Below are 14,488 nucleotides of genomic sequence, written 5' to 3'. Positions count from 1 at the left end.
CAGGTGTGGCTTATCAATGGGGATATTCAAATACATTTCCATCTCTACTTAAGCAATCTATCAGCTGTTTGTGGTTGCAAGACGATGGCTCAATATCTTCCTTTCACCTTGAGTCTTATCTCATATCTCCACTTCCTGGAAATACGCAGGAAGTAGGAGAGGAGCCAACTTCCTGTCTAAGCACACCACACCTACAGACCCCTGATTCTGCCTCATAGACAGAAACACACACTGCAGCCTCTCTATCTTTACCTCTTTCACTATCTGCCTTATTTCTTGCTGTCTCAGTTCTTCCCATCATTACCTCTTTGTGCCCATTCATCTACTCACTTATACAAACATATGTAACTGCATGTTGTTTGTATATCTAGTCAGCATTCACCCTGATTAGGCATCTTAAGTGTTTGCATGTGTTTTGAATCAGTGAGAATTTTTGTGTGAGCTCGAGCATGTCAAGAGTGTGTGCTAGCATATAAAGCATGAGTTTGTCCACAGCAGCTCTCTGACTTCCTAATGCTGTTTAGAGAAAGAGGTCCTCTGAGAGGCTGCACTGCCAGCCGCTTTAATGACATCGGTGCTGCGGTGCTGTGGTATGTCATCCTCTGGGTGGGTGTAGTCTCGGTTTCTGAATTAATGCCTGTTGCAAGCTGACGAGGAGCTTAGTCTCATGCCCTCGTCAGTGATTTGCACGCCTTTAGAAAACCCCCGGCAGCTGTATTATCAGCTTAAGATTCGGGGAGTTTTTTTATGATGATAATTAAGAAAGAATCCAGAAAGAGTCACTGTCTCTGCTGGCTTGTTGAACATCCAGAGCTGCCAGTTCGGGGGGGAGCCGTAATTGGCTTTTGCAAAAATGCCAAGAATGTATGTGGTTGTTAGTGTGTCAGTGCCGGAGGATATGTCTGTGGCTGAATGGACAGTTTGACAGAGGGCTCCAGTGTCTGTGTGAGGGATGTCATCTGCATTTTTTGAAATTTTATTTTATTTTCTAGCATTTTTTAAAATCCTAAATTGGTGTTCTCTCAACTTGATGTGAGAACACAGAGCGTGTGGTTCTCCAGCAGCAGCAGTCCTTCTCATGACAGGGATCCATCCCCTCTATCCTTTCCCTCAATCTTTCACACACATGGAGGAAATGGCTTATCTCTCTGGAACATCTTTAGACGTCACTGCTCAGACCGCAGCAGGGCAGACCGCATCAGCTGACAAGAGCAGCATGACCACAATATATTAGGACTGCATTCGCCACACACTCTCTCTCTCACACACACACACACACACGCGCGCGCGTACATGCTAGGTTGGGATTGTTTGTTTGCTGTCACAAGAGCCGAATGTGAACCGGCAGAGGACTGGGCTGGGAATAATAATGAAGGGAGAAGTGGAGGCGGGAGGAAGGAGCAGGCGATGGAGAGCTGGAGAGAGAGAGAGAGGAGAGGGAAGAGAGTAGTGAGCAGAAAAGCATGGGAAAGCAAGCCAAGCAAATTAATGACAGTTGATTTCACAGCTTATCACAGGTTCAGTGAAATAAGGGAGGCATTGTCTTTTGAGCTTGACCCACCTAATCAGTCCTTTCCTGTTAGAAGGCATTCCAGTGTGTTTGTGCAGTAGGTGTAGGCTAATATGTAAATCAATAGAGCCTGCAGCTTACAATAATGTTGGCACTTGTTTGGGCTCTTTCCCACTGCAGGGAGGTAAATAGTCTTAAAACCTCCCCCGAGCCACTGCACAATAGGAGTAGTAAATTTTAAAGATCCAAAACAGAGAACTCTTTATCGCCAGCCGCAACATTGGTTTTACACTTGAAATAACAATGTTGGCATACTGTGGTACTGTTGTAATGTTGACTTGAGGTTCCCATGCTTGATGTTTGAATTTTAACCTTTATTATTCCATGTTCAAAAGACTTTAGTGACCAACAGCAGCAAGGTGATTATGCACATTTAATTTGAAAGCCGTTGGCCTCTTAGTTTGGGTTCGTATCTATGCATCCTTAATGCAGGTGGCTGTTGACAAAGGGTTTGACTGTTTGTTTCCCAGTTAAAGTTTAATCATTAGGCTTCTACTGTACATCAGGAAGAACAGGCTCATTATTTAAATTTTGTTTTCCACTGGGAATAAAACTTCACCGTCAGAGCTTCCTACTCAACATGGCTCAATAAATGTCGTTTAATACATTTAGTGTAAAAAAAAAAAAAAAAAAAAATTGTAAACATTCTGGTCCAACATGCGTCTTCAATAAAGTTGCATTTCTTGGATCCAGGTGGTTGACATTGAGAGCTCGGGCCTTCATCCTCAAAGTCCTTATGATGTTTCTGGTGTTAATAAAATCAGCTGCATCCTCAGGCTTTGAGCTGGGAATGTGAACCCCCCCAGCTCAATGAACAGACTCTATTATCCAGATTTGCGGGAGGAGTAACGTGGAACACATTCGATCAAAAGGAGATCCTCCAGAGCTTTAGCTGGACTCTGTTTTTAGAGGCACAAAGCCTGAATACCATTTAAATCTAACGCAGCTTTTCCCTCTCACAGAGTTACAAGCTACAAGCAGCTCAGCTTCTGCTTATATATTTGTTGTCGTTTCCTTTTTTCTCTTACCGGATACATATTGTTTGAGTGTACATTTCATTAATAAAACATGCCCACCATGGCAACACACACACACACACACACACACACACACACACACACACACAAGGAGGCTTCATTATTAATTTGGGGCGGAAGCAGCATGGTGGAGGAGTGTGTGAGTGCAGAACATTGTCAGTCACTCCCACCTGGTAAATAATTGAAGATGGCATGGATGCGCCGTGCGTGTGGCTTTATCTGTGTGTGTGTGTGTGTGTGTGTGTGTGTGTGTGTGTGTGTGTGTATTTGCATGCCTGGTGAATAATGGAAGAAGCGTGTTACTCATTTGCTTTGAGTTAGTTGTTCACCTATTTTAACCTCGTCCAGTACCAGTGAAACCATTCGCTGAGCCTATTTGTGGATTCTTGTGACATGACATCCCTCCTCTTTTCTTCCAGTGCACAAATTTCAAGCATCCACAAACACAACTTTTGATATTTGGTTTTCATTGCAGCTGTAATCGGTTCAAGCTGCAGTCTTTAAGCGGGAAACCTTGCAGCATGATTTGCCCTCACATGTAAACCCTCCAGCCCCAGATTCTCGAAGTTTATCTTCAGGTCACAGCATCGGTGATTTGAGGGGAATTTTCCAGGGGAAACCATTTAGGTTTGTGTGGTGGAGATGAATAAAACTCAGAGAAAAGGAACAAGTGACAGCACTTTCCTGTAACTCACACCTGTTTTGTGCAACATTCAAAAAAGAGTCACTTTAATTATGAAAGATTTGTAAACTCATGTTGAGTGACAATACTGAGTAGTAAATTATAATTTTGCTGTCCCATCTATCCCCTCTTACCAAAGTGACTGGATTAAATGTTATGACCACAGTAATAGATCAGCATAGGTAATCTTCCAAATCTACAGGGAAACAATGGATTTATGTGAGGTGGTTAAAAAGTAGCAGGAGATATCGGATATCAGGTGATATTCTATGCTTTTCATACTGAAAACAGATCTCATGAAAGACCAAGACCAAATGAAATTACGTACTTTTGACCTTTACTTCCTCAATAGGAATGAATAGATGGTACTGTAGGTAAGTTAGAAAGTACTGTGAGATGGACTAACGCATTGTTGGTTTTGAATACCACCAGACTTATCCTTGACCTGGATCTGAACTTAAACCTGAACTGGAACAAAATAAAGAGGGAGACAGAGGCTAGCAAAGCAGAGCAAAGGTTTTTTTCTTTCTTTCTTTCTCTGCTGCAGGGAAAAACAAGTAGTGTTTTGATACTTTCAGCTCTGGAAACACTGGAAACAACATCCTGCCTGGTGTTTTTCACATTTAGCCAGGATTTCTCCGGTGGGGCCTCCATGATGGCACCTGCAGCTGTAGTTCACTTTATCTTCATATTCCAGCTTTGATTCCGACTACTGTGGAAGTCCCACTGATTCCCTGGGGAGCAGTTGAGCTCAGTTAGGTCTGTCCCCCAAGGACCTGCCGTCACTTGAAATATCTCATTCGGTCAGATGATGCATGTATGATACTTGTAGTGATTAAGACCTGCATATGTGCCCTGTCATAGTTTTCACTCTTGCTTCCCATCCCCCCACCCCCACCCACCTAGATGATACTGTATAATACAAATGGAGTACGCTTTTTTTTCTCCTGTCTGATTGGTTAATATTTTTCCTGTACTGTCTCGTCTCACATGCTGACCTTAATCCCTGCAAGACCATCCAACCTATCCACATCAAGACCGACTTTCTCAGTGGATGTCAGTAGCTTGAAAGACACTGTGATATCAGGAGAGGGCGGACAGGGGGGTGTGTGTGTGTGTGTTCGCATGTGTGTGGGGGAGTGTGCGTGTTAGGGTGCTATAAGATCACTGTGAGGGTTTTTGCTGAATGATTAGACTGTGGATTCATCATCTGCACGGCTCCTGATCTTTCGTCTAAAAGAGAGCTGGGGAAAGATACAGGACTGGGGGGGTGGGTATGCATGGATTAGGGTGATAGAACTGCTTTATAGACAACATCATTTGATGGACTACCAGTCCCCCAAGGCCTTTGATAAATGAGCTTCAAGTCCCCTGCCATATTATGCACAAACACACACACAGGCTCACTCCGTAGCTCCGACGTAGAGTAGTTGACATTTCAAATGGATGGGCCTTTGTGCTGTCGGCCGCCTGTGGAAAGGGCAGATAAGAGAGGAATCGGAGAGGAAGACAGTGAGTCAGTCACACCTTTTTAAGAGGCGTCCAAAAAGATAAAAGGAGCAATGAAGTCACAGAAAGATGTAATGACAGACATTAATTTTCTTTTTATTTCCTCAAAATGACCGTTTAATTTAGCTTTCCGTTGGTCTCAATTCATATATTTAGAATTTTAATGGCAGTCTGCTCATCGAGTGGTCCAAATGCTTCCAGGGTGAGCCCTCTGCTCTTCTAAAGACACTCATCCCTCCTCCGCGCAGAGGCATGACTGACTCATTGTTGTGCTTCCACCACCGCGACCTCGGCCATTTGGCCCTAACAAGAGCAGAAGACATTAGTTTTAATGCAGCTTCCCGTTAGTGAAGTAGTGCGCACAGAACCAGACAGTTGCAGACTAACCCACAAAGGCGTTTTTCTTTCTTATCTTCTTTTGTTTTTTTTTCTTTTTCCAGTTGTTAAGTTGGAGATGTTTGTATGTGAGCCACTCATTTACAGAGTTGTTCTTGTTCTTACATCTGACATTTATATTGGCGAGAGAAGAGACAGACAGATAGACAGACAAGTAAAGAGTGATAAGAGGTAAGAGAGTGTGTGTTTTGAAGCTTGGAGCCAAATTATTCTTGTTTGTGTACGTTATCTAAGTTGTCAGTACCGACGGTTACGTTGCAGTGGTTTGGGTAGGTGGCTTTGTGATCTCTGCAAGTTTATGACCCCTGTTCTCTCTCTTCTATCCAACCCATCTCCAAACCCTCTCCTCTGATCTTCCAAATAATCTCTTTCTTTCTTTCTTTCTTGCTTTCTTGGAGCACATACAGAACTAACAGTAGCCTTGGCAGGCCTCATTCATCATCATCCACAGAGACCTGCTCTGCGTGTGTGTTAAAACCCCCCAGTCCCTGCTCAATCCAGTACTGTAACACACTAAACCTATATGATGCTGTTTATATGGGCTCACAAGGGCCACATTAAACCATGTGACATGGATATGTGAGTTTATAGGTCCATGTGCATGAACATATATACAATGAGTGCAAGTGTGCATGCTAAAACCTGCCCAGCAGTTCTACAGACTCTTAAGACTAGTTAATTACAGTCATATTAAAATAAATATTTGATCAGATTTGCAGATGTAATATCCGTCCCCTTATGACACTCTCATAGATGGGAATGCTGGATGAACATGACTAAATAATGAATTGTTTTCTTAACCATTTAAATACATGGTTGATGCATCATCCTCCCTGTATCGCTGGAAATTTGTACATCCTGGTTTCTTCACCTTTTCTGGCCCACGGTCCCATTTTTAGATGCCACAAGAATGGAAGGTTGAACAGGTGTAGCCATAATAACTAAGGGTAACGGGGCTGGCGAAGAGTCAATCGTCACCCCAGCAATCAGACTTCTGTAAATGACCGTCCTATGTTTTGCATTCTGTAGCGATTTCCTGGGACTCTATAGTTTCAGAAACATGTGGACGCAGCATGCCTGCACACAGAGGAACCGTTCTGTATTATGTAATGGTTGGCGTTGGCTGTTTCATTCCTGTGGTCAGAGACCTCAGAGAGGGACTTGTGACTGTGGACTGATTCTCCTCTCAGCTACTTCTTCTCCTTCTTTTTCCCTCCGTAGCTGACCCTAAACTTTGACCCCCCGCCCGTAGAGTAAAGGAAGAGAGAATTTTCCCATGGGGATGAATAAATATACTGTTAAAGGGGGAAAAGAAGAGTATGTGCAGTATTACTGTAGTACTATTTCAACAGAAACATGCATTTTGTTAATTTTGTTACTTTGCTTTAAAGGTGGGTGTGTGCACATGGAGCCACGTGGAAGCATTTAGACCTGCTGAGTTCAAAGACGGGGCCACAGACAGAGCTGCCTCTGAGCTAGGAAGGAGTGAATGAGGGAACAAGACAGGGAGATTATTACTCTGAGTGGAAGACGATTGCTGATGGAGAGACAATTACTGAAAGATTGTTTCTGAAAGGGGGCAGGATGGGGGGTTGGAAAGAAATGAAGAGGGCCCCATGCAGGGAGGGGAAGAGGGAAAAAAAAAAAAGACATGGCGTCGCACTCACTGCGATAGCGAAAAAGAGAGAGATTGCATGGGAGGGAGAGAAAGACGCATACAGACACACATCCGTCTCCCACAGAAGCCTTTTGCATTACGCCGGCAGCCAGTGAATGGGCCAACACTGTCCGCTCTGCCTGGCTGCAGATGGGATTTTTTTTTTCTTTTTCTTTTTTTCTTGTAATTGCAGAGAATGAGGTCCCCAGTGAGGAGGCTAGTCAAGCCAACAGTGGAAGCGCTGGGCCCCATTTAGGGTAATCACTGTACCTCCGCTTCACTGTGCTACACAAAACCACCGCACTAATTTAGTAGCTTTTAAGGATTACAAGTATCGGTTTGGAGCAGCCTGCCGTAGCTGCTGAGGTGGGCTCTCACTGGTGTTTTTACAAGCTTGTCCTGTCATTCCATCCTCACAAGTGGGATATAAATTATTTCCCGTATTTGAAATGAGTTGTTGTACTTTGATGCTTAACATGCTATCATAATATCTCAAGCTTCCTTGTCATCACAGCCACTGTTCCAATTCGGCGTGGTAATACCTCAGCGTTGTTGTTGTTTCAAACACAATGGAAAATTAACATCATCTGCGAGCTGCTAGGTTTTTATCATCACCACCAGACACCCTGGCAGGTAGCCAGGACTCATTTGTAGCTCCTGTTGTATTTGACAAACGAATCTGGCTGAGTTTGAAAAAATAGAAGCTGCACAGTTACTGTTGGACTCAGTAGTTTAGTAGCTTCAGGCATCAGTCCTGTTTCATATAATGAGGCTTGACTTTTGATTCTCCCCCCTCTTCTACCAGGAAACTAAAACTTAATTTGTTAGAACGAGGAACTGATGGGGGTGAGCCAAGTGTTACAAAATGTCATTCAAACAGTAACTAAATTGAACGTTTTCCTCCTCTTTCTCTGCAGTGAGCTGGAAAGATGTATGCGAGTAGAGTTATTAGGTCGTGCAGCTGTCTCTGCTGCCGTAAATCTCCCCTCCATGATGGAGGAGAATAGTTGGCTTCTGTCAGGGTTTTCCCTTGACATCGGTGATAAAGTCACCAGTAAGGTAGATTGTGTAAGGGGGGGGGGTGCTTCACTTCATCACACGAACACACCACCTATTAGAGAATAAGTAGTTTGGAAGATTTAAGTAAGTCCTCAATATGAGAGTGCATCATCCTGGGTATGGGAACCGGTGCTTTAAATGAGAAAAGAAATGCACAAGTGGGCTTGCTAAGAGTTTAGCAACCAGCTTAAAGCCCAAGTGTCTGCTCCAATATCCTAAATGAGATTTCTCCCCCTTGCTAAGTGTTAACCATGGCTCCTTATTAAAGGCCACAGAGCTGCCTCACTCAATCTCTGTCGCAGATCTGGACCAGGCTCTGCAACTTCACTCTTTTTTCGTTTTTGGCTGTTGTTGAGTGAGCGTGCGGGAGCACGCAGCACTTGGGTTTTTGTTTTGTTTTGTTTTTTTCTCAATAGGTGAAGTGTTTCTAAATCTCTCCCTTCGCTCCCTCCTCGTCTCCGTTTGGATGTTTTCCAGAAGCCTCTGTGGAATTCAATGGCGTCTCCCCTGCCGTGTCCCCTGCTCTCCAGCCGCTCGTTTCTCGGAGAAACTAGCAGAGGAATGTCGGCTGAAATGTGATGTTTGGGAGGAAAAAGTAGTTTTGGTTTTCACCTCTCTAGACCTTCCTGTTCTTTTTCTCTGAGTTTTATTATCACTCTTCTCTCCTTCTTTCTCCCAGACTTCACGCCTCTCTCTGTGTCACGCCATTTCGTCATGCTTGAATCTCATCATTCTTAGTCTTTAAAGACAACCCCATAGAAAATTCACTTTTGAAGGGACTGTTCCATTAAATCCCCAAAGCAGCTGTAATTGATTTATTTGATTGAAGTCTGTTTTTTTTTCTTAGATTTGTAGCTTATCAGTGCTCTTTGGGAGCATTTCATTTGAAGTTGAATGGCTGCAGAGATTGTAAGAGGTTCACTTTCAGATGAAAAATTGCTCTTCGTGTGTGTGTGTGTGTGTGTGTGTGTGTGTGTGTGTGTGTGTGTGTGTGTGTGTGTGTGTGTGTGTGTTTTGATTGACATGCGTTAATGTCAGTGTGAAATCCAGTTTTAATTGCACTGAAGATTTTTGGGCTGTGGCATAATTAAAATGTTGTTCCTCACTTGTAAATCATCTGTGTAGCCTCATAACCACACACACAACTGTGTTTACCGCAGGCATAGTTTAATTATTCGGTTGTGCCTCTACGCCATTTTTTGTAAACCGTAAATCATCTGTTTCAGCAACACGCACACACACACACACACACACACAAACAAAAACTATTGCCAAGTTTCAGCATCTGACTCTTTGCGGTGAGGTTAAATGAGGGTGAGGAACGTGAAGCTCTTAAAAAGTGTACGCACCATTATTGACGCCATTTATTACTTATAACTAGTCTACATCTGCTTTGTCATTGTGCTTTTGAGTTCAGGTTGCGAGGCGGAGACGGAGTGTGTTTTACTGTGAGGTACCGTAGACACTTCAGATGAAAGCTTTGTACCATTTGTTTTTTTATTTGATCGTCCTGTTTCTCGATGGAGCTCCGGAGGCTTTTTTTTAGGAAACAAAGCAGCCCTGTTGCAAAATTTACAGACCTCATAATTGCACGAGGCGCAGCGCGAACACACCCGCCGCCGTCCTACACAAGACGCTAATTGCTTTTTTTTTTTTTTTTTTAATGGTACAACATTGTGCTTGTATTCCCCCTCTGTTGCTCAATTTAATTGTTTGCCTCAAGTGTGCTGCGAGCCATAACGTGCATATACACACACACACACACACTTATATGTACTGCACACTGAGACACACTGTTGTCTTCATAGCAGCCTGTAGGCATTTTCATCGTCCGTCCCCACCCCCCACCCCCCCACATCAGGGGTGTTGTCAGTTTGATTCCCCACTGTGCCTCGCTGTCACTGCAGACAATGCTAGCAGGTATTTTGCAAAACATGCTGTTTATTCAACAGTCCAATTTGGCATATGTGTCTGTCTGTTTGTGCGTGAAACAAGTCCTTTCCCCTTCTGGCCGGCGAGGAGGAACTGGCGCGTGACGTCTGCTCAGCGGGTTAAGCTGTTTAACCTAATCCTAACGAGAGAATGTGATTGGTGGACGGTCGAGGAGGGAGGAATCCTCGCCCAGCTGTCCTGCTGCTCAGTGGTATTTTTCATTTCTCTCGTTTTCCTTGAGGGGAAATTGCAATGTCCAGACTAAGGGTTGATTCTTCTAACCGGAATTTAACTGATGCACAAAAGCAGAGCCAAAACTTTTCAAAATGTTTACCCCACCCATACCAATAGATTAGGATTCATAGGGGTCTATGATGAAGGAGAGGGAGCATTTAAAACCTAATCAAAAGCGCATCTCAAACATCTCAAAACATTCAAAATAAGCGTGAGTTTTCATCAAGCAGTGGATGCAAACATTGTCATGCGATGTGTTGTTTTGAAAGGCTGCAACAGACAGTGTATTAGCCAGTGCTCACAAGCTGTAGGGAAAATAGCGCACAGTGGGGATGAAGAGCAACAGCAGGGGGGATCTTTGCCATTTGCCATTTGTCGATGCAGTCGCTTTAGGCAGCATCAACCCTTGTTCTAAAGCTGAACTAGAATAACTAGCTCTTTAACCTTCTGCACAGTCTGTGTGTTAAGGCTGGTAAAACATTATTTTGAGGTAGAAAAACCACGTCTTTGGATTTAAACTTGAGGCTTCATTGGAGTTTTAGTGCAGAAGGAGTGCTGCACGTTGCTGTAACTCAAGCTGGGTCTTCTCTGTTGATTTCTGGCCCACTGACCTGACGTTTCGCAACAGGACACGGCACGCTCTCTGGTATGAAGTTTGATCTTATCGTATCTCACTTTTTCATACACCTCTCGCTTTTTCTTTTATCGTTTATCATACGTCTTTTGTTGTGGGTCTACAGTTTGAATAATTGATGGATGTCCTCCATTTTCAGGCGTTTGTGTTTGCTAGAAAGGTAAATACTCAAGACATTGCTGCTAAATCAACTGTCAAAAAAACATCCACTGAGGGCCACAGTTTTACAGTGATACCTCAAAGCCATAACATCACACCCCCCCCCACCCTCCCTGACAGAGAGAGGACAGAAAGATCCCTGCAGGAATTCATAGCAGGGGACTGAGGGAAGAAACTGAACAGCTTTGAGGTGTTTTTTTTCCTCCCCCCCCTGTCTTTTTCCCCCATGGAGATTTCTTATCATCAGTCTCACCCATCTGGTTTCCATCCCTGTTGACATTAGTCAGAGTGCTGCACACCAGAGCAGGGCTAGAGGGGGAGAGGCACCTTTCGAACATCCCCTTACTTCATGCCAGTTTGCTTCAAGGCGTTTCTCTTCTGTTTCATGCATGTGTGGAATAATGAGTCGGAGAAACGCAATTCTGCCAGTACAGTAGGATCTTAATTTTAAATTCCGGAAAAGCTTAATAAGTCTTGGTACTTTCTAAATTCCCTTCCAGAGTCTGTAGTGTTGTGGAGACCAGATCAAATCAGATCAGCCTAATGGCCATGTTCAGAAAATTTAATTAGACACAGAAATGTAATCCATCACAACCCCAGGTATGAATGCTTCAAATGCTATGTCCTTTCATTGTTTTGGATTTCATAGGTCATTTCAACAGTGATGCTGTGGGACTCTCTGTAAACCCTCAGCACCCCACCACAGATGGTGAGAGTATTTTACTTGGCCGTGGACCGCAGGGAGAAGACGGGACCTGAAGAAAAAGGGGGAGGGAAGGACAATGTTGCATGATAAACAAAATAATTAACTGGTAAAATAAATCTATGTGGACTTTTTACACGGTGAATGGAGAACTCGCATGGATTCTGAGAGAATAGGAGAGTGAGATACAGATTGCTCTGTCAGTTATTTATGCGTTTTCATTAACTGCTCATCTCTAACATAAAGGGAGTTTTGCCCACAGTGAAGCAGTGACAAGAAGAGGGAATAAAGTCATGTGGAATATATGTAGGTTTTCTTCGCCGTATGCCTCAAGGGGTCAAAAAGAGACTGGATGGTGGAAAAAGAGAAGAGTGATTACTTTGATATACCGCATCCCAGTTTAGCCGGGCACTGACCTTCCAGCACGAGAGGAAGAGAGGATTAAAAGGGGCGAGGGGGTAGAAGAAGAAGTATGTGTTTGCTTTGTGTGTGTGTGTGTGTGTGTGTGTGTGTGTGTGTGTGTGTGTGTGTGTGTTGTGTGTTGTGTGTTGTGTGGTGTGTGTGTGTGTGTGTGTGTGTGTGTGTGTGATTGCTGGCTGGCGACTTCGCAGGGTAAGACTGAGGGTGGGTTTGGCAGTAGGGACAGTGATGAGTAAACAGACATGCCGACAGCTTCATGGCAAGTGTCTCTGACAGGCGAGGGACCAGATGCGGGGGATGGAGTGAGTCCAGAGGAGATCCAGAGGAAAAAGGAGAGCAAGAAGGATAGAAGCAAAGTCATGTATTCCCTTTATATATGGAGGCACTTGGTGCATTTCAAATCGATTTCAGCTTTGGTTCTTTTCGCTGACATATGCTGCTCCAGCCTTGTTTATTGTCAGTTACAAAAACCAGAAACACTCACAGCGTGGGATCCACCACAGTCAACCTGCCAGCTGACCATAATGGATATCTTTATACTTAGTTGTGACACACAACCCCCCAAACATGCATTTTGTTTCAGGGCCACCACTATAATTTGAGTCTAGTTTGCAAGCAAAGAAGGGCATGAGTCATTTTATGAAAGGTAAACATGAAGAGGAAGCAGTTTCCACAGCTGCAGACAGGCCTCTCTGTTTTATTGGCTTATTTTCAGGGACTCTCACTTGCTGGAAAAATAACCAGTAATTTAGCTGCTCTGCACTGTCCCATCAATAAAAATATGTTGCCTTTTCCTCATTAGATTTGTCACAAACAAAGGGCATTGGATTTTAAGAGCTGCATTGTTGCAAGGGGCACATGGAAAAGATGCAGAGCGAGCAGGAGTGCTGCTGCTTTTTGTTCCCTCTCCCGCGTCTGGAGCTATTTCGATGACTCCTCTCGTCCTCTCAGAAGTGTTTTTGGCTTGGTTGTTTGGATGATGGTTGCCAGGCCCGAAGCCAGATTCCAGCACAGTTCACTGATGGACACTTGGTTGTTAAGGCTGCGAGACCTGCTAGCCTTCTAATTATCTTTTTTTTAAAAAAAAAAAAACAAAAAACAGAAGAGCTATGTTGGTGTGAGGCCCAAAAGGACAGCTGTGTGAAACTGGACCCTGCCTTTGAGGATGCAACCTTGGCCTTTGTAGGTTGCTTTTACAGTCTGGAGTCGGAGTCAGGAAATTCTGACTTCACCAGTTTTTTCAGGCTCTTTAATGTTCATCAGCATACCAGTGCACATGTCAGTGAATGTTTCACTGTATGCATTTGCAACAGAGAAAGCACTCAGTATGTCTGGGGTTTGTGAAGCATCATTCCAACATCTAGATAAGACAATAATCATGCTCCAAAAATCTGTCTCCTGTGTGTAAGTGAGTGTGTGTTTTTGGCAGACTAAGAAAGGCTCATTGATGGAAGCTGCTGAATGAAGGGATTGTGATTTGAACTGAAAGGACCCCAGTCTGCGATCCACGGGGCCCAGTCGGCTCCGTTCAGCTGAAAGATTTCAACACACACACATGCACCGGTTATTTTTAGGGGCCGTCAAACGTTCAAAATGTAAAACTTGTAGAGGAGATTTCCCGGAGGTGCTTTGTCATTAACATCCTCGCTGTTCCTACTCTTATCCCTTCCCCAGGTCAGTGTGACACCGACTCTTTTTATTCTCCCATTTCATTATAAACAAAACCTATATATATCATGTTTGACCTCGACCTGGCGTTCCATTTCCTCTGCTGAAACCGTTGCCAAGATCAGAGCAGATCATGAGAACAGCCTGGACTGCTCTATTTTTAAGTGCCACTTTCATTTAGTAAGCAGCGTTTGCACCACTGTTAACACTCGTGTTGCATGAGGAGAGAGCAGAAATCTTGGCTGGGTCATACGAGTGCAACTACCTATCGCATAGGTTCAGAAAATCAGCTGGAAAACCTTTGCAAGATGCGGTTTCGCGCTGTGCAGCAGTTGCTTTAGCTCTATAAACATCAAGGGCCACTAATCCTCTGCAGAAATGTGACAGAGGCATGAAGCTTCACTCCGAATTTAACCCGTGGTGAAGCTCAAGCCTCCTAAAGTCAGGAGATCACATTAGAGGACTGCAGACTGGAAACATAAAGGTGTTTTACCTCAGATGACAGGGAGCTGTGTCTCTTACTGAAAGGCACTGTTTATCCAGAGTAAGGTTTGCACAGTGTTCTCTGTGTCTGTTTCTGGTAAATAATCAGTTCTGAGGGTTTCGTTTCACATGAGCTTCCCTCTCTCATTTCCTTTCTCTCCACCAAAACCATCAAGTGAAAGTGCAACACTGCTAATTTCAGTTAAAAAGAACAACAACAAAAAAACCCAAACCAATTGATAAACTTAAATGTGGTTTGGATTTTTTGGAAACCTACATGTATCCTCTCTGAGATTATGTTACATGTAGCTTTGAAAATTGAATCCTATACGTCTGTGTTTGTCC

At 43.8% G+C, this 14,488-nt stretch overlaps 1 protein-coding gene across 4 annotated transcripts in view; it reads left to right on the top strand.

The window, feature by feature from the left end:
• The window catches only part of LOC111236755 (FERM, RhoGEF and pleckstrin domain-containing protein 1-like), a 50,585-nt gene that overhangs the window by 5,256 nt on the left and 30,841 nt on the right, over positions 1-14,488 (top strand). The gene's annotated exons all lie outside the window — the stretch shown is intronic.

This window comes from Seriola dumerili, unplaced genomic scaffold, assembly GCF_002260705.1.
Source record: "Seriola dumerili isolate Sdu_G_001 unplaced genomic scaffold, Sdu_1.0 BDQW01000716.1, whole genome shotgun sequence".
Lineage (NCBI taxonomy): Eukaryota > Metazoa > Chordata > Actinopteri > Carangiformes > Carangidae > Seriola > Seriola dumerili.
The sequence above is the reverse complement of the archived record's forward strand: the minus strand, read 5'-3'. Positions and strand labels throughout refer to the sequence as shown.